General features: G+C 40.4%; 1 long non-coding RNA gene across 1 annotated transcript in view; it reads right to left on the bottom strand.

Moving 5' to 3' along the window:
* The window catches only part of LINC02873, a 39874-nt gene extending 20650 nt beyond the window's left edge, over positions 1–19224 (bottom strand). Inside the window, exons 1-2 of the long non-coding RNA XR_004177287.1 lie at positions 16720–19224; positions 2099–2101 (exon numbers count right to left, since the gene is read on the bottom strand). This is a non-coding gene — a long non-coding RNA (long intergenic non-protein coding RNA 2873). The remainder of the gene's footprint in view (positions 1–2098; positions 2102–16719) is intronic.
* Between the last annotated feature and the right edge of the window lie 2493 nt (positions 19225–21717).

The following is a 21717-nucleotide window of genomic DNA, read 5'->3' on the forward strand; positions in this document are numbered from 1 at the left end:
TAAATCACCCCAAAGGGCATAAGGATAGGAAGAGAAGTTGGTCATGAATGAGAACGTATGACATATCAACATTTAAGGGGCAGGCAAAGGCAAGGAACTGTATGAGGGAAAGAGAAGGCATGCCAGAGGTATGGAACAAAAGACAAGGGAATAGAAATTTTGCAAAGGAAGAGTGATGAGGATAAGCAAATGCTGCAGGATTTCAGTAAAAAAATTGCACTGAAAAGAGTCCTGGAAAGAGTTGGAAGTTAGAAGGTGAGCATTGACAGAAATTTCCATAGATGTACCTAGAAGCCAAGCTGCAGTGGTTTCAAGAACTACTGGGTTCTTTCTTGGGTTCTCAGCTGGACAATAGACTTTGTTGAAAGAAGAAAGATTCTCTCTAAATTCTGAACGCTCCCTGTAAGTATCAAAAACCAAATGTGGTCAGCTCGGATCATAGAGGATTACAAAACACCTTAATGTGCAGACCACACAGGCATCTGGACAGTTTGCTCCATGGGTTTCTTCCATCAGGAGGCCATGTCTACCCAAGTCTTGGCCTCAGGGTGGGGCAGGCACATGGCAAAAGAATACAGGCCCTGGATGGACCGAGTGGGAAGCTAAAAGCAAAAAGGAGACTGAGCCCCATTTCCAACTGGGACTCTAGGATGTGAAGGCCTCGCTACCCCAAGACATACATAGTTAAACGGCAGCATGATGTGTGGGTTTAGAAAGGGGCAGATGGACTGAGATAGCCCCCTTTCCTTTTCCTCTACTGTTTCCTTTCTCTTTTCCTCATGATTCTCCACACCTATGCCTGCTGGCTAGGGAGATATTCAGAATTTCTGGTGAGCTCCAGGAGAAAATATGTAATTTATCTATCCTCAAGGCTTCTCTTATTCAGGCCCTGCTATAACTACTTCAGGTTTCCCGAATTATTCCTTATTTGACATGATTTTCTCAACAGTCACCATCCCTCTCCCTTTGACCAGAATCTGGTTGTCAATGCCTCCTTTATATAGACTCGAACATGATCTTTAGATGGGGTACTAGCACCATGTACAATGGGTCTGCCATTTTGCCTGCTCTGGTCACTGCTGCTTGCAATGCAACCTAAGAATTCAAGCTCTATTTTATTCATTGTTTCACAATGTGGGCTTATCTTAAGTGTGCAGTCAACTAAATTTCAAACTAGGTCTTTACCACCTGATACTTATGTAAACTGATTTTTTCTTTACACCAAGTCAGGACTTGACATTTTACCAGTTGAATTTCATCGTATTGGTTTTGGCCCTTAATTCCAGTCTTTTGAGGTTATATTGAAATACCACTCAGTTCTAGCCATCTCTTATTCAACATTTTTATCAGTTAATTATATGAAGACATAAAAGATATACATAGGAAGACATAAAAGATATACATATCAAGCTTGTGGGTAACACAGGAAGTCCTATATCCCTGGAGGCCTCCCTTTGGAATGACTCTAAAGCATTAATCAGCACATAAAAGAACAAGAGAATACCTCCCTTACTAAAGCACAACACAAAACTTGCCAAGCTTTTTGGAGAAAAGCTCCAGAAATATGTCTGGCTAAGGACTCAGACTGCCTTAACTCTTCAGTTCAGTGCACTGGGGTCAAGTCAGACAGACCTGTACTGGGGTGGCAGTTGTGAGAGAGTTACTTCATTTTTCTAAGGCTCAATTTTCTTATTTGAAAGTGAAAATCATGAAAGCAAGCACCTAATAATTCACCTATGACTATATAATAACTCCTGCATATCCAAGACGTTCTCATATCCCCACACCCAAAACACACTGAGATTCATTCCATCTGGGGAGATCCCCCCCACACACACAGGGAGGCACCTTCACCTACTACTGGCCTGAAGTCCAACAGTGCTTCCACTGTTCAGTGATCAAAATATACCCATAAGAATTAGCCTACTCACGGTAATAGGAAGTTTTTTCTTCTTGGCTGTGGTGTTTGACCATTATAAATTCATTACACTCTAAACTTTTTATCTTATTGCCAAAGATACAATAAGGCATACTCAGACTAACTCCTTGCTAAATTCTACTTGTAATACCTCTAACGTATTTCCAGATTGACACTGACTTCCTATATTAGTGTTCACTTGTCTCAAGATCCCCAAGCAGCAGTCCCTTTGAAGCCAATGTGTTGGACTTGGTCAATGAATAGTCAGTGTCTTGTACATAATTTCAATGATCATTTGCTGGTAGTTTTAAGCATCCAGTAACTACATATTTCCTTTCTTTTTCTTTTTCCATTTTTATTTTAATGACTCCTACCAAAAGCAGGTAGAGCTAGTAGTAGTCAGAGGGTGAACTCTAGACAGACTACCTGGGTTCAAATCACAGATCTGCCACTTACCAGCTGTGAAACCTTGTAGGGATTATTCATTCTGTGTCTGAATTTCTTCATCTGTAAAGTGGGGTTAATAATAATATCCACCTTATACTCTTGTTAGGAGGGTTATGGATAAGCATCTATAAAGATCTTAATGCTGATTGACATTATTTCCTGACACAAGTATAGAAATACTCTCTACTTAATCTATTCGCTTTATTTAAAAGGTAAACACTCCTTTCTTCTAATTTGTGCCACTTTCTAGGCAGCCCCAGAAGTTAGCACCAAGAAATCTTCCTTACCTGTTTTCTTAATTGGTTCCTTTCTATTAGTCCTTTATGACCTTCCCATATCATTCATATTTTGGGGTCACAACTATATCTTTTTAATTTACATATATCACTAATTATAAGATGAATCCTCAATTTAACTAGTTTTTCAGAGGGAGTAATTTTAAAAATTGCTGCTGCATTATATATATGTACTGTTTGTCCACATCCCAATTTGCAAAACCTAAATATATATATGTATGTTTTAAAGCAAATATCAGGATGTTAGACTCATATATATGACAGGTGGGGAGTTGAAGGAATGACAGAACTGCCCCACATATGGGACCGACTGTCCCACAACGCTCAGCTGGCCATCTTGCAAAGGCCACGGATGCTACTGATCATAAAGGAGAACAGGTGAAAGAATTTGGATGATTTAGTATGATCCATTGTTCTTCAGAAAATACAAATTAAAATATTACTCGTAACATTATAGCTGTCTTTTAAGTGAGAGTTAATCTTTCTGAGATTTTTAACTACGGTAAAGTAAACATAACATTTACCATTTTAACTACTTTTAAGTGTACAATTTTACAATTTAGTGGCATTAAGCACATCCCAAAATGATGTGAAATCATCACCACTATCCATTTCCAGAATTTTTTTATCATTTCAAACAGAATCTCTATATTCATTAAACAATAACTCCCAAGAGTTTTTTTAACCCTTACCCCCAGCCCCTAGTAACCTCAATTCTACTTTGTCTCTATGAATTTGCCTTTTCTAGATACTCATATAAGTGGAATCATACAGTATTTGTCCTTTTGTGTCTAACTTATTTCACTTCGGTACTATTTCTAAGGTTTATGCATATGAATCCACATGTGATTTCACATATGGACCACAAAGCTCAGCTGGCCATCTTGCCAAGACTCTGGATGCTATTGACCACAGAGGAGAATGAGAAAAAAGACTTTGGATGAGGCTGGGAGTGGTGGCTCATGCCCGTAATCCCAATACTTTGGGAAGCTAAGACAGGCAGATCACTTGAGGTCAGGAGTTTGAGGTCAGGAGTTTGAGACCAGCCTGGGCAACACGCCAAAACCCAGTCTCTAAAAATAATAATAATAATAATTAGCCAGGAGTGGTAGCACATGCCTGTAATCCCAGCTACTCAGGAGGCTGAGGCGCAAGAATCGCTTAAACCTGGGAGGCAGAGTTTGCAGTGAGCCAAGATCATGCCACTACACTCCAGCCTGGGTGACAGAGTAAGACTCTGTCTCAAAAAAAAAAAAAAAAAGAAAGAAAGAAAGAAAAGAAAAAAAGAATTTGGATGAGTTAGTATGACCCGTTTCTTCTTGGCTGAATTTCATTTTTTATTAAGGCTGAATAATATTCAGAGTCTCTTGAGATTACATATGAATTTTAGGATGGGGTTTTCTATTTTTTAGAAACCTGCCATTGGTATTTTATAAGAATTAGATTATGTCTGCAGATTTCTTTGGGTAGTATTGTCATCTTAACAATAGTAAGTCTTCCAATTCATGGGCATGAAATGTCTTTCCACTTGTTTATGTCTTCTTTAATTTCTTTCAGCAATGTTTTCTAGTTTTCATCATACAAGTCTTTTGCCTCCTTGTTTAAATGTATCCCTAAATATTTCATTCTTTTTGATACTATTAGAAATGAAATTGTTTTCTTAGTTTCGTTTTGGATTATTCATTGCCAGTAAATAAAAATGCAATTGATTTTTATGCATTGGTTTTGTATTCTGCACGTTTAATGAATTCATTTATTAGCTCTGTTTCATGTTTGGAATTTTTAGGGTTTTCTACATATAAGATCATATCAGCTGCAAACAGAGAGAATGTTACTTCTTTATTTCCAATTTGAATGCATTTTATTTCTTCTTCTTGCCTAATTGCTTATCTAGAACTTCTGATACTAAGTTCAATAGAAATAACAAAAGCAGGCATCCATATCTTCTTCCTGCAACCTTAAAGTAAAAGCTTACAGTCTTTCACAATTGAGTATGACATTACTTATGGGTTTTTCATATATGGCCTTTACTAATAGTTTCCTTCTATTCCTAGTCTTTGAGTCTTTTCTTATCACGAGAGGGTCCTGAATTTTGTCAAATTATTCTTCTACAATAAGATGATTATGTGTATTTTTTTCATTCTATTAATGTGGTATATTACATTTATTGATGTTCAGATGTTGAAACATCCTTCCATTGTAGGAATAAAACCCACTTGATCAAGGAGTGTAATCCTTTTACTATGCTCTTGAGATGCAATAAACCATATAAAAGATCAACAAATTCAGGGGTTTGTCCTTTGAAAGAATAGTTAAGGTTGATGGACCACTAGCTAGACTAATAAAGAGAAAAAGAGAGAAGATCCAAATAAGTGCAATCAGAAATGACAAAGGAGCATTACCACTGAACCTACAGAAATACAAAAAATCCCTCAGAGACTATTATGAACACCTCTATGCACGCAAACCAGAAAATCTACAAGCAATGAATAAATTCCTGGAAACATACAACCTCCCAAGATTAATCCAGGAAGAAATTGAAACCCTGAACAGACCAATCATGAGTTCCAAAATTGAATAGTAATAAAATGCCTATCAACCAGAAAAAGCCCAGGGCCAGGTAGATTCACAACTGAATTATACCAGATATAGAAAGAATAGCTCATACCATTCCTGCTGAAACTATTTCCAAAATATTGAGGATGAAGGGCTCCTCCCTAACTCATTCTAAGAAGCTAGCATCATTTTGATACCAAAACTAGGCAGAGACAAAACAAAAAAGGAAAACTTCAGGCCAACATCCTTAATGAACATATATGCAAAAATCCTGAGCAAATTACCAGCAAACTGAATCCAGCAACACATCACAAAGCTAATCCACTATGATCAAGTAGGCTTTATCCCTGGAATGCAAGGTTGATTTAACATATGCAAATCAATAAATGTGATTTATCACACAAACAGAACTAAAAACAAAAAACCACATGATCATTTCAATAGATGCAGATAAAATGCAACATCCCTTCATGTTAAAACCCTTAAAAAACTAAGCACTGAAGGAACGTATCTCAAAATAATAAGAGCCATCTATGACAAAACCATAGTCAACATTATACTGAATGGGCAAAAGCTGAAAGCATTAGCCTTGAGAATTGGAACAAGATAAGGATGCCCACTCTCATCACTATCACTCCTAATCAACATAGTACTGGAAATCGTAGCCAGAGCAATCAGGCAAGAGAATGAAATAAAAGGCATCCAAATAGGAAGACAGGAAGTCAAACTACCTCTGTTTGCAGATATGATTCTGCAACTAAAAAACCCAGTGGTCTCTGTCCAAAGCTCCTAGATCCTATAAACAACTCCAGCAATTTCAGGATACAAAATCAATGTATAAAAAGCAGCAACATTTCCATGCACAAACAACATCCAAGCTGAGAGCCAAATCAAGAACACAATCCCATTCATAGTAGCCATAAAAGATTAAAATATCTAGGAATATGGCTAACGAGGGAGGTAAAAAAAAAAAAAAAAACTGTGTAATGAGAATTACAAACCATTGCTCAAAGAAATCAGAGATGACACAAACAAATGGAAAAACATTCTATGCTCATAGATTGGAAGAATCAATATTGTTATAATTGCCATACTGCCCAAAGCAATTTACAGATTCAATGCTATTCCTATCAAACTACCAATGACATTCTTCACAGAATCATTTTAAAAACTATTATTTTAAAATTCATACAGAACCAAAAAAGAGCCTGAATAGCAATTCTAAACAAAAAGAACAAGCTGAAGGCATCATATTACCTGGCTTCAAACTATATTACAAGGCCATAGTAACCAAAGCAACACAGTATTGATACCAAAATAGACACATAGACCAATGGAACACAATAGAGAATCAGAAATAAAGCCACACGTCTACAACCATCTGATCTTCAACAAAGTTGACAAAAACAAGCAATGGAGAAAGAACTCCCTATTCAATAAATGGTGCTGGGATAACTGGCTAAGATTGAAACTGGACACCTTCCTTACATCACATACAAAATCAACTCAAGATGAATTAAAGACTTACACATAAAACCTAAAACTATAAAAATCCTAGAAGAAAACCTACGAAGTAACACTCTGGGCAAAGGCCCTGGCAAAGATTTTATGACGAAGATGACAAAAGCAATTGCAACAAAAACAAAAATTGACAAATGGGACTTAATTAAACTAAAGGGCCTCTGCACAACAAAAGTAACTATCAACAGAAGAAACAGACAACCTACAGAATGAGAGAAAACATTTACAAATTATATATCCAACAGAGGTCTAATATCCAGAATCTATAAGGAACTTAAACAAAATTTATAACACAAGCAAAAGACAAAGAACCTCATTAAAAAGTGGGCAAAAGACATGAACAGACACTTTGCAAAAAAAGACATACATGCAGCCAACCAGCATATGAAAAAATACTCATCACTGATCATTAGGGAAATGCAAATCAAAACCACAATGAGATACCATCTCACACCAGTCAGAATGGCTATTAACAAAAAGTCAAAAAATAACAGATGCTGGTGAGGTCGTGAAGAAAAGGGAAGGCTTACACACTACTGGTGAGAGTGTAAATTACTTCAGCCACTGTGGGAAGCCATTTGGCAATTTCTCAAAGAACTTAGAACTATCATTCAATCCAGCAATCCCATTATTGGATATATGTCCAAAGGAATATAAATCATTCTACCATAAAAACACGTGCGTGTGTATGTTTATTGTAGCACTATTGACAATAGCAAAGACATGGAATCGACCTAAGTGCTCAACAGTAGACTGGATAAAGAAAATGTGGTACATATGTATCACAGAATACTATGTAGCCATAAAAAAGAACAAGATTATGCCCTTTGCAGCAGCACGGATGAAGCTGGAGGCCATTATGCTAAGTGAACTAACATAGGAACAGAAAACCAAATACTGCACATTCGCACATATAAGTAGAAGCTAAACATTGAGTACACGTGGGCACAAAGAAGGAAACAACAGATACCAGGTCCTACTTTAGAGTAGAGGGTGGTAGAAGGGTAAGGATTGAAAAACTTCTATTGGGTACTATATTTATTACCTGGGTGACAAAACAGTCTGTACACCAAACCCCTGTGACACACAATTTACCTATATAGTGAACCTGCATGGTACAGTGGTACATGTGCAAGTTTGTTATACACATAAATTGCATGTCACTGGGGGGTTTGGTGTACATGTTTAAAATAAAAGTTTAAAAAATGCTCCTGAACTTAGTTTACTAGTATTTGGTATTTGCTTGTATTTAGTGTTTGCCAGTATTGATGAATAGTCATTAATGGCTATTTAATGATTTGCATTCAGTAACATCCTTCAATCATAATTGTACCTCTCATGGACATCTAACAAATGTGTCCATCATTGATCTGGGAGGATCCCTCATGCTCCATCTCATTTATATCCACCTTCACTGCCACTGGCACCCACTATTCTGGTTTTTCTCCACCATAGATTAGTTTGACCTGTCCTTGAGCATTGTGTAAATAGATTTACCCAGGAGGTAGCCTTGTGTGTCTGGCTTTTTTTCACTCGGCATGCCATTTTTTTCATATTCATCAATGTTGTTTTCTGTCTGTATTTGTTCCTTTTTATTGTCCAAACAAGTCCATCGTATGGATGGACTGCAATTCACCTGTTGATGAAAATTTATTTGGATTTTTACCTGTTTTTGGCTACCGTGAATAAAGCTGTGATGAACTCTTGGGTTAGAAAAAAAAGGTGTGTTGTTTAATTTCCACATATATTTCCTTCTGTTTTCCAGTTTTCCTTCTCTTTCTAGTTTCCATTGTGATCAGAAAAGATGCTTTGTATGATTTGAATCTTTCTCAATATATTAAGACTTATTTTGGGGCCTAACATATGATCTATCCTGGAGAACGTTCCAGGTATACTTGAGAAAAATGTGTATTTTGCTATTGTTGGGTGGTATTCTTTGTATGTAAGTCTGTTAAATCTACCTGGTTTACAGTGTTGTTCAAGTCTTTTATGTCCTTACTGATTATCTGATTATTCTACCCATTATTAAAAGTGGAATATTGAGCTCTCCCTTCAATTTTGCCAGTGTTTGCTTCACGTACTTTGGAACACTGATGCTTGATGTGTGTATATTTACAATTGTTACGTTTTTCTGACAATTGACTCTTTTTTCAATATACAACATACTTGTTTGTCTCTTGGAACAATTTTTGATTTAATGTCTGTTTTGCCTGGAATTAATACAACCACCCAGCTCTCTTTTGGTGACTATTGGTATAGAATATATTTTTCCATTCTTTCACTTCCAATCTATTTGTCGCCTCAGATCTAAAGTGAATCTCTTGCACATAGCATATAATTGAATCTTTTTTTGTAGCCCATTCTGCCAATCTATGCCTTTTTATTGGAGAATTTAATCTATTTACATTTAAAGTAATTACTGATAAGAAAGAACTTACTCTTGCCATTTTGCATTTGTTTTCTGTCTTTTATTTTTTCCATTACTGCCTTGTATGGGTTTAGTCGATATTTTGTAGTGACACATTTTGACTCCTTTCTGATTTCCTTCTTTGTATAGTCTACAGATACTTTTTTTGTGGTTACCATGGGGGTCATATATAATATCCTAAATTTGCAGCTATTTATTTTGAATTAATACCAGCTTAACCTTAATCACATACCATAACTAATCTTATGTAGCTCTGCCCTCTTCTTTTATGTTACTGATGTCACATATTACATCTTATGCATTGTTTAATTAAGAAATTTGCAATTATTTTATTCCTTTGTCTTTTAAATTCTATAGAAAATAAGAAGTAAACATATCAGTCAAAATGATAATAATATCAGCTTTTATATTTGCCCATATTTTCAACTTTACTGGAGATCTTTATTTCTTCATACAGCTTTGAGTTACTATTTAGCATTCCTTCATTTCATTCTGAAGAACTCCTATTAGCATTTCTTGTTGAGCAGTGCTAGTTTAAATGAGCTCCTTCATCTTTTGTTTACTAGAATGCTTAATTTCTCTTTTATTTTTAAAGGACAGTTTTGCCAGTACACAATTTTTGGTTTTCAGGATTTTTCCTTCAGCATTTTAAGGTCACTGCCATCTGGCCTCCAAATTATCTAATAAAAAATTAGCTAATAATTCTATTGAGGACTCGATGTGCATAACTGATATGGTTTGGTTCTGTATACCCACCCAAATCTCATCTTGTAGCTACAATAATTCCCATGTGTTGTGGGAGGGACCCAGTGGGAGATGATTGAATCTTCGGGGCGGGTCTTTCCTGTGCTGTTTTCGTGACAGTGAATGGGTCTTATGAGATCTGATGGTTTCAAAACAGGAGCTTCTCTACACAAGCTCTCTTTTTGCCTGTGGCCATCCATGTAAGATGCGACTTGCTCCTCCTTGCCTTCTGCCATGATTGTGAGGCCTCCCCAGCCATGTGGACGTGTAAGTCCAATAAACCTTTCTTTTGTAAATTACCCAGTCTCAGCTATGTCTTTATCAGCAGCAATGAAATGGACTAATACAACAATGAATCACAATCTCTTACTTATTTCAAGAATCTAGAGCTTGATGATAACATGTCAGTGTGATTTTCTTTGAGTTTATTATACTTGAAGTTGTTGAGATTCTTGGATTTGTAGACTCATATCTTTCATCAAAGTGGGGAAATTTTCAGCCATTGTGTCATCAAATAACCTTTCTATTAATTTCTCTCTTTTCTCCTTCTGGGACTCATGCAGTGCATATGTTGGTCCACCTGATGGTGTGCACAGGACCCTTAGGCTCTTTTTACTTTTTAAAATTCTTTTTCTTTCTGTTCCTTAGACTTGATCATTCCAATTGTCCTATCTTCACATCCACTTATTCTTCCTTCTGCCTGCTCAAATCTGCTGTTAAATCCCTCTATTAAAATTTTTACTTCAGTTACAATATTTTTGGCTCCAGAGTTTCTGTTTTGTTCCTTTATATAATTTCCATCTTCTCACTTCAGTTTTGCATTGTTTTCCAGATTTTCTTTAGTTTTTTGTTTATGCTTTCCTTTAGCTCTTTGAGCATATTTGGTTGTTAATTTCTTATCATGGGTGTATTTTTATCCTTTCAGTTCAAGTGTTAAGTTTCCTAAAAATAGTGACTATGTCCACACTTAATGCAATTCTGTGTCCATAACATCATATAGTGGAAAGATGATATACCCTGCTATGAATAAACATGAGTTCAAATCTCACCTCTTGCTATATGATTCTATACAAGTCACTTAACCTCAATCTCTGTTTCTCAGCTTCCTCAAAATGTTGGTCATGATAATAACTGAGGTGGTGAATGTGAAAATGTCTGCTATAAATAGAAACCCAGGAACATGGTATTTATTTTATATAAATTGTGGCAGTGAACACATTCTTTTAAATGACACATACCTATTTATCTTTCTAATTAATTATTTCCTGTGTGCCAAGGCATGGGGTCACCAAATCTAGGCTAACCAAAGCTCGTATTTGTTTTTGACCCAAGCCCAGCATTGTTTTGGCACTACCACTGCTCTTTTCCTATTTCTGCAATCTATTCTGCCTACTTGAAAAGACAGCTTTAAAAGACAACTTAGACCCACACACAATAGATAATTTACTTTGGAACACTCAGTCTTCTCAGATTGTAGCTTGCAAACACAGTAGACTCAACTGATAGAAGTAATGAAACCACCACATACAACCTTCCTTGAAATGCTTGCGATTATTGGTTTTTAGCTCTCTACATGTATTTGTGCAAATGTACCTACGTATTTTTGAACTATATCTCATGACCAATTCAGCCAACTCCAGCGATAGGAAAGGAAATGGTTAGGAATGAGGGGTGAACAATAATTATCTGCTCTTTTCTGTGTCTGTGTTTAGAACCAACTGAGGCTGGAAGATCCAAATATCAACTTAATTACTGACATAATTGTTGGAAAATACAACCTAAATTTGCAGCAATAACAGGCTTCCTAACACTGAACTCTGAAATCCCACGTACGTAACCTCTCAGCCATAGCAGTTCTAGCCCATCAGCAAAAGCAGAACCTACGCTCTAAAATCTCTGCTGCAGAAGCAGAGGAGACTGTTAGTGCCTTGGGTAGATACAAGGAGCATGAGGAGAGGGGAGGGTCTGAGCTGCACTTGCCCAGTTCCTGATCCCCGATTTACCAATCAGAATTATCACTTCCCCTTCAAGCACACCTCGATTTACAAATCTTCTGGGAACCAAGTTCTTTCGAAAAGAGACAATCTGAGCAAAGAGAGGGCCTCCCCACTCTGTCCTCCTCAGTGCTGCCACTGAGGAGAGACAGCAGGCTGCAGCCTAACTTTCCAAGTGAAGAGAGAAAGGAGGTGCCCTGATGCAACAGGGAAAGAAACCACAGCCTGGCACATACCATCATGCCTCACATTCCATCGCTGCCCCTGGTAACGGTTTCTGACAACAAAATGTGGCTGGAATGCACACTCGTATTAAATTACTGCTTTTGCCTGAGATAAGATAAAAGACATTTCTCTTGTGTGGGCTACTGAGCAGAAAGTGGATCATAGGTGGTATTGCATAATGGCTCAGGAGCCAGGTTGCCAGCATTGTTATCCTTGCTCTGTGTCCTAGGACCAATTACTTAAGCTCTTGGTGCTTTGGTTTCTTCATCCGAAATAAAGTGAATTTTGATAGTGCCTACCTCACAAGGTTGTTTTGAGGCTTACATAGATTAATATATGTAAACTACTTAGAACAGGATCTCTGAGTGCTTCATCATTGTTGGCCATCATTACCTGAGTCTCAGTTATCTTTACTAAAGAGAAAGCGAGGAGGGATGAACTATTCAGAAATTGGCTTCTTGTACAGAAACATACTCCCTTAAATATATATTGCTCATTTTCCAGTCCCAATATCTTCTGCTTTGGAGAGCCTGGGGATTGAATGGGGATTGGAGACTCCAATATATTAGGAAAAATTCGTAAGAACACCATTGAGATTTGGCAGTGAGAGGAAAGGCATGTGATTGCAGCATTCCGCTATGTGTACATGGGTCATTCAAATTTCCATTTCCTCTCCTTTCTGAAAGTTGCCACAACACCCATCAACCCAAGTCATGGCTCACCCTGCTTCATATATGAGGGGAGGGTGGAAAGAGTACAGAGTGGGTGGTTCCTAGAAGTCAAGGGCGTCTCTCCCTAGATGTGAGTCTTGTTACTTCAGAATGGACCCTGGACTTTGACATGGTTGAGACCAAGGCAGGGTATAACTGCTTCCAGCTCTAAGGCCTTTTGCTGGACTACCAATAGGAATTGCATCATTGGCAGCTCAAGAGGTGCCAGGCAGGGCTGGGGCTAGACAGGAGAGAGAAAGCCAACCCCACATGAGGGGTCAGGAGCCAAATGGCAGGCCAGAGCCAGGATCTAATGGCTGTGGCTCAGAGGCCAGGGGAGCACAAGGGAGCTAAGCAGGCCATTGGGATGATCCAAGCTGCAGGACACAGTGGGCTGTCAGGTGGTCTCCAGTCCCAGCAAGACCACCTTTCAGGCTCTCCAAAGGAGTCCCAGCTGAGAAGCAAAGGTAGCATACAGGTCAGTCAATAGGATGTCAGATGAATTCAGAAGCAAGAACTAAGGGTTTGACAGTAGGTTAGGGCAGGATTCTGAGCACCGAAGATTGCCAGGGCTTCCTGGGGGTCCTATATACTGGGGTGCTGGTGAGGAAACTGAGACAGAACCCTTATATCCCAGGAGTTGGCCTTCTTTGTGGAGACTGACATTTGGAACATAAAGTAATAATTATAATTGCTGTTACCATTTACTAGATACCTACTCTGCCAGGAACTGGGCTTACATTCACATTTTTTGTCTCTTTGAATCCTTACAATAACCTCAGAAGCACTGGTATTATCCTTCACACACTGGGATGTAAGTTCTATGCCTTGGGCCAAGGGACTTGGTTCTTTTCATTTCCAGCTATGTACTCAGAACCAAAAATAGCATGTGCCAGTCCAGAAAAGGAACTTAATATCTGCCGCATATTTATCTCTGTTTTCCAATGAGGACACTAAAGCTTAGAAAGCTAAAGTGCCTTTCGCAAAGTAACACAGATTGTGAACAAAAAGTCAGAATCCAAACCTAGATCTGTCTGAGCCCTAAGTTTGTGCTTTTTTCCATTTTTCTACTCCGTCTATCATAGAAAGAATGTTGGCCTCACGTCAGGATAACCCAGCATCTAGTTTCAGTTCTACCTCTAACTGTGTGACCTTGGGCAACCGGCCTTATTTCTCTGGGCTTCAATTTTCTTCTCTGAAAATGAAAGGGCTCAGAGCAGCTCATGTCCAAGATTCCGTCCAGCTCTCTGGTTCTGCGCCTTCCATGGCTCAAGGGAGCCCCATGGGATTGGTCTGAGTCACACTGGAGGGCTCTCAGGAAGCGGTGACTTGGAAGGGTCGGCTGATGGGCGGCCTGACCAGAAACGTGGAAAATGTAGGGCAAGCAGCTGCTAGAGTGAAAGAACAGCCGGTGGGAGTCTGGCTCTGTCTCCCATCAGGAAGATATTGAATTTCCTCACCCTCATGGGGAAGTGGCTGCTGCTGCTCTAGCCCAGGGAAACGGACATTTTGCAGCTCCGGGAGTTAGGCGGCTCATGTTTTCAGAGCCTTGTGGCCAATCCAGTAGAGTGAGGGGGCCAATGATCTCTGGTGATTAGACCTAGTTGACATTTGGGGACTATAAGATCCTGAATGCAGAATACTCATTCTAGCCATATTCACAAAATCCCCTTAATTAAAATTTCATTTTCAACTTAGATTTTAAACTCTCTTGCTCAGTAAGGTTCATCTATTTAAAACACAGCGGCCCAGAAGAATGAACTTAAAACAACCATGCAGTTGCTTTGAATTATGTGCTATGTTAAAGATGCCTAGTATCAGATTTAACAAAGTTTTACTGCCTTGGCTTTAATGCTATTATTAAGAATAATTTGTGTATGTTTTTACAGGCTTACTCCCCAAAGTTCATATTATTTTCTTCCCAGGAATTCGAAAGCAGCTCACACGCAGTCTTTGACATCCCTTTCTCTCTTCTGTAGCTCCCTTTGTTCAGTGAGGTGAAGAAAAAGGCCTTGCTTGTTACACTACAGTGGAGATGTTTAAGCTTCTGGGAGATAAGCATCTTCCAGAATCTGGTGAAAGCTGTTAGTCATCTCCACTTCCACCACCCTTCCATCCCCAAATCACACGAGCACATACACACAAAAAGTTCCAAGCAACTTGAAGTGTTCCAAAACTCCCTAAGCAAATCCACAGAGGTCTCTAATGCTAGGTTAAACTCTGGGTGATTTTAATACATGGGGCTGGAATCATTGCAAAAACAAAAATAAAATGGGAGGTTGAGGCTGCAGTGAGCTGTGATTGCACCACTGCACTCCAGCCTGGGCAACAAAGCGATACTCTGTCTCAAAAATAATAATAATAACAATACATTAAGAAAAAAAATTGAACCTTGATGCTTACCACACACCATATCTAAACATGAACTCAAAATGATCACAGGCCTATGACTAAGTGCTAAAACTACAAAAACCCTAGAAGAAAATCTTTGTTACTATGGGTCAGGAAGAGTCTTCTCAGATATGACACAGAAAACATGACCTAGAAGAGAGAAAAGCGATAAACTGGAAGTCATCAAAATGAAAGACTTTTAGTCTTTGGAAAAGAAAATAAGACAAGCCACACATTGGGAGAAAATATTTGTAACACATCCATCTCTGTCCACGTTTGCTCACATTTCAATGTTAACTCTTAGCTTTATAATAAAATGGAAAGGATACCTTTTAACTGGGCATCGCACTAACTGAAATAAAATTGGGTTCTGTGACCAAGGCAGAGAAGGGAAATGCACACTGGGTAAGCAACCAAGAGTGTGCTACATCTACCATATAAAATTATAAAAGAAAATAGAATCTCAGCAGGTGGTAACCAAGCAGGTCCCACAAGTCTGATCCTATCTCCAGCAATGAAGTAAAGGCAGAATATCATCTCTGCCTTGAATTCCCATCTGTGCCTAACACAAAGGAAGCCAGGAGAGGGACCGGGCACTGGCTGCCTTGCCATGCCTGTGTGCTGGCACCTTGGACATTCCCAGGAGTCACTGTGCACACACACACACAAAAGCTCATGTGCCGATCTGGAATGCACAGACTACAGAGAAAAGGGCAGAAGAGGAGAGACCACCACGGGTGGTGCTGTCTACAAGGTGTGTGGAGGGCATGGTCCTGAACTTGGCCTTCAACGTGAGGGATTTCAGGAAGCCAGAGGAAGGAGAGCGGGCCTTGGACTAGAGCATGGAAACAGGTGTTGGGGGCTACCTTCAAGGACTAAGAAGGCCACGTGCCCGACCACAGCAGGAGGGGTGTGCTGAGAACAGGAGTTGAAATTGCTCTGGGCCAGGTCAAATTGGAGGCTGAAAGTCAGCCAGCCAGGGAATGTGGGGCTTGATGACAAAGTGGGCTGGCTCTCCTAGAGCCATGGTGTGACTTGATGAAAGTTGATTCATTCAGATCTGCTGCTTCTCCTCCAAACAGGACCCTGGTGATGGACTTTCTCCACACTCACCTTCAGGGAAGATGCACTCACTCATTTCAGGGGAGGAACGTCCCTCTTGCTGCACCAGTCACAGGTATTGGTCATGGAGCACCAGGGCTTTCTACTGCAGAACCTCATGCAGCCTCGCACACTTTCTCAGCACAGCACCCAAAAAACATTACCAAGTAATCAGAACGGGCATTCGGGACACACCCAGCATGGTGGGGGCTGACAAATAAACCCTGCCGCTGTTCCCCCAACCCCACCCCCGCCTCCAGGGCCCCCCACTGAACATCTACCCCACCTCCATCGCCACCATCATTTCTCTTCTGCTGTGTGTGTTCTTTCTTTAGGCAGCAGCTGTTTTTCCTGTCACTGCGTAATATTCATTTAAGCCTGATTTCACCTGGGAAAAATGCTGGAAATGCACCAGAATCCAGAGTGATGTGGTCATGACCAGATCTCTCCAGAATGACCTGGAAAGCTGAGTCCACTTGAGCTCACAGGACGGCTGGAGCTGGGCCAGAATGGAGAGGCCGCTGGTGGGCCATGCCCCAGTGACCCCAGCCTGAGGGGTGGCAGCCAAGCTGGCGAGGAAGAGACAGAGGAGGACCATGTCAGAAACTCACAAGGACAAGTGAGGGGTCCTGGTGGGAGGGTAATGAGTTTAATCACCAGGGACAGCCCTGATCATCCAGTGGTGTCCCCAGCTGATGACTGGCAACACATTCTGAGGGTGGGTTTAAGGGTGTGAGGCTCTTTCATCCTGGAGCCTCTTCCGGTCTCCCAGAGCTGCAGTCACCTCAGCAAGCAAAGCAGAAGAAAAGAGGCCACTGCGTTTATGGTTGGGGTAGCTGCTCTCGTGTGAAAATCAGGAGGTGAAACAAGGTGCTTTTGAAACCTGTTCAAGGCCTCCTTCCCTCCCAGCACATCATCAGAGGAGAGATTTTGCCTCACGCTTTTCTCCCAAGCATGTGTCTGTCTCAGAGTCGCCATGGCAACGCTGTGTATGTTTGCATGGCTGGAAGGATCCAGAGATGGAAAACGAGGCCAGGGTGGACCAGAGCAGGCAGTCCAGCAGAAATTCCTCCCTGATCCTCTGCAGGCGATCAGTTAACAGAAAGCTCCCTTGCCCTTCTGACGTTAGTCTTAGAGCCTGCTTCTGCCAACGGCTCACAGGAAAAAAAACACAACCCTCAACAGTGACTCCTGGGAACGTGCATCAAAACCTGTTTTCCCCCAGCAGAGTTTTATCAGGTAGGGATTTGCCATGAGAATTCCCCAGGCTCTGAAGTCCAAGATGCCAGCATGCAGGCATGGCAAGGCAGCCAGTGCCCGGTCGCAGGGTGGGTCCGGGGAACCACCCATCACTTGGTGGGAGAGAGCAGGTATGTCAGGAAGTGCTTTGCCACGTCTCACCTGTTTCCCTCATGCCTGACACTTCTCTATGCCACGTGGACTTGGAGAACAAAGCTCTGAAAATCTGTATGAGACCCCTTTTCTAGATAGACCTGCACCTCATGCTGATTCTCCCTCAAGAGACAGCCGCGGTGGGTGTTCTTAGCAATTCCTCAACAGACACAGCCAGCCTCTTAACCACTCATTTGTCTCTGAATCACTTCCCAACCTTTTCTCAAATTGTGGGAGCCACAAACCACATGACAGGGACGATTCAGCCCAGCATGGAGCCCAAGGTGGGGCCAAGAACCCTATAAATGAAACTGATTTTTTGGCAAATCACACGAACATAGGCATAATGACCAGCATTTAAACCAGTGTCTGCCACATATTAGGTGCCCAAAAATATTTATGAAACAAATAAGTAAAGGTCCCATAGATAGCAGAGACATGGAAAGGGGTTCCCACCTAGAAGTTTGGTGAGTTTACTTTCAAGGGATGTAGAAAGACTGTTAAATAGGATGGGATGTTAAGCTAACTGTACTTCAAACCCATGCCTCCTCACTCCACAGCCCCGCCCCCTTACATAAACTGATTCTCACAAAAACTTCAGGAGCAGACAGTTCAACATTTACTTGGCCATGATCCACTTGGTAGATTTCAGTTGGCTGGTAGGGTGTATTTTTCCCACTCTGAGGGCCAAAGATTTTGGCAGGTGGCAAATTGGGGTGAAGGGGAGACAGAGTAAGTTATATAAAACACCACTAACACTCTTCTCCTGTAGGTAGTAAAAAGAGCTTCCTAGGTTAGCAGCACTGAGCCAAATTAAAAATGCACTGAAATGTATTTTACAGGATGGAGATACTGTTCTAAAAAGAACGTGAGCACTTTCCTGAATTTATATGCTGCTTTATTGCTGATCAGTTCTGCAGCAATCCAAGAACTAAGGTCATTCAGTCATTCAATGAACATCTGTAATCTATAGCAATCATTCTCAACCAGAGCAATCTTGTTCCCTAAGGAGACATTGATAATATCTGAAGACATGTTTGAGTGTTGTAACTGGGGGAAGGATGCTAGTGGCATCTTGGGGAGATCAGCTGCTAAACAACTTATAAGGCACAGAACAGACCCAAGCAAAAGGCATCATCTGCCCCAAAATGTTGGGAAAACCTAGAGAGCAACAGAAACACACAGTAGCACAAAGTGAGGCATCTAAGTGCCGGAGCCTTAGGGAAGGCTTATCAGATGGAGTGATGAGTGCACTGAGACATGAAGAAGAATGAGTAGGAAACATAATTAGGAAAGAGGTTCTCAAGCGGAAGGACCTACATAAGCCAAACCTGGAGATGAACATTTAAAGAACTGCAAATAGAGCAGACATTCTCTTAACCACCCTTCCCTTATGTTAACTCATTTCCAAAAAAGGCCAGGTGCAGTGGCTCACACGTGTAATCCCAGCACTTGGGAGGCTGAGGCGGGTGGATTACTTGAGGTCAGCAGTTTGAGACCAGCCTGGCTAACGTGGTGAAACCCCATCTCTACTAAAAATACAAAAAAGTAGCTGGGCATGGTGGTGGGTGCCTGTAATCCCAGCTACTCTGGAGGCTGAGGCAGGAGAATCGCTTGTACCTGGGAGGCAGAGGTTGCAGTGAGCCGAGATCTCTCCATTGCACTCCAGCCTGGGCAACAGAACAAGACTCTGTCTTAAAAAAAAAAAAAAATACTGACGAGTGTGCACACACAGCACAGGAGCGTGCGAGGCCGGGGAGCCTGTGTACTTCCACTCCACCGGATGAGTTATATGCTTAGCAAGGGTCAGCTGTATTTGTTCCCAAAACTGTTTATGCCAGGCTTAACGTTATTTTAATTATAGGACTTAAATAGGTATTATATAAACTCATGAAACATGATTACAAAAGAAAGTTACTATTTTTATCCTAGGTAGAATGTTTTGAAGAGACTTCATGAGTCTAAGTCCTAAAAAGAAAATGCTATCAAACTAGATATGGGAAAAACAACTGTAATAGTTTTGGGGAGAAAAGTTTTTCAAATGTAGAATAATTACGCACTTACATCGCTTCATAAGTGTTCTTAAGTCTTGATCCATTTGTAATTAGAAATCATAAATAATCAATTATTGGTGTGGTTTGTGCAAAAAAGATGATTCCAAACACCAAACGAGTTACACTCTAAGAAAAGGTCTTGGCCCTATTTCAAGACATTGCTGAATAAATAGACATTTCTGTGCTTTGAGTTGAAATAAAATACATATCATATGTATATGTCATTTTTGTATGATTCCCTGTTTTACCCAAGTTTTTTTTTTTTATCCATTTTTATTTTATTGTGGCAAAGTATACACAACATGACTTTTACCATTTTAACAATTCTTTATTTTATTTTATTTATTTCTTGAGACAGAGTCTGGCTCTGTCACCCAGGCTGGAATGCAGTGGTGCAATCTCGGTTCACTTCAACCTCAGCCTTCTGGGTTCAAGTAATTCTCCTGCCTCAGCCTCCTGAGTAGCTGGGATTACAGACATGCACCATCACACCTGGCTAATTTTGGCATTTTTAGTAGAGGTGGGATTTCTCCATGTTGGTCAGGCTGGTCTCGAGCTCCTGACCTCAGGTGATCCATCCACCTTGGCCCCCCAAAGTGCTGAGATTATAGTTGTGAGCATCGCACCCAACCAAATTTCTTTTTTAATTTTAGGTTTGGGGGTGCACTTTCCAGGTGTGTTATGTAGATAGATTGCGTGAGGCTGAGGTTTGGGAGCACAGTGCACAGCAGGTCGTTTTTCAACTCCTGCCCCTCTTCCTCCCTTCTTTTGGACTCCTCTGGTGTCTATTGTTCCCATCTTGATTTCCACTGTACCTAATGTTTAGTGCTCTCTTATAAGTGAGAACAGGTGGTATGTGGTTTTTTCACTCGACATTTCTTTATTAATCTTCTCAGGTAGGACAGCTTCTGCCACATCTGCAGCTTCTGCCATATCTGGGTCCGACTGGTGCACAAAGCATGCAGAGGACGTGACAGTGGATGAGGAATGAGAGATGACCTAGAGTCAGACTATGAAGGGTCTTTTAAGCCATGATGTGTCTGGGCCTTGGTAAGTAATGGGAACCACTAAAACTTTTTTTTTTTTTTTTGAGATGGAGTCTTGCTCTGTTGCCCAGGCTGGAATGCAGTGGTGCAATCTCAAGTCACTGCAATCTCTGCTTCCTGGAGAACCATTAAAACTTTTTAAACAAGGCAGTGGCTTGACCACGTAGCCTGTTTTAAAAAGCTATCCCCACGGCTCCAGTATGCTGACTGCAGACCAGAAGTCCAACTAGGAGGACCCTGAAGCAATTTGGGGTGCCTGTGATTGTTGAATAAAGGAATAGCATTGGGGATTCAGAGACAGGAATAGACTCAAGGGACGTTTAGAAATTAGTATCCATAGAACCTGGTTATTGATTGGACATCACATATGAAGGAGAGGCTACAGTCAAAAACCACACAAGTTTGTAGCTTGGATACCTGAGTTTTTGGTTGTGATACCTCTAAGATAGAAGACAAAACAGAGGAATTCAGCCTGGGTGGGAAGATGTTGAACTCAGTTTTGGACATACTGAGTCTCATAATCTTGTGAGACATCCACGTAAAGGTGTTGAGTAAGTGTCTGGTTGGATTCGTGGGTGTGATGCTCAGAAGAACATCTTGGACTGAATACTTAGATTTGTGAGTAATCAATACATAGAAAGAAATTCAAGCCATAAGAATAAATAAAATGGCCTGCCTGAGAAACAGAATGAAACGTTGGCCTAAGAGAAGATATATAAAATATTGTCATGAATCAGTAAGAAAATGACAATAAACCCAATAAAATGTACAAAATACATTTTTAAAATGCTTCGCAGAAAAAGAAAACTATAAAAAGAAAACATGAAAAGATTCTTCACTGCCCTACTAGTCCAGGATATGCAACTGCGTTTCCACAATGAGATGGGTTTTATG

This window comes from Papio anubis, chromosome 12 (genome assembly GCF_008728515.1).
Source record: "Papio anubis isolate 15944 chromosome 12, Panubis1.0, whole genome shotgun sequence".
In the NCBI taxonomy this organism is placed as follows: Eukaryota; Metazoa; Chordata; class Mammalia; order Primates; family Cercopithecidae; genus Papio; species Papio anubis.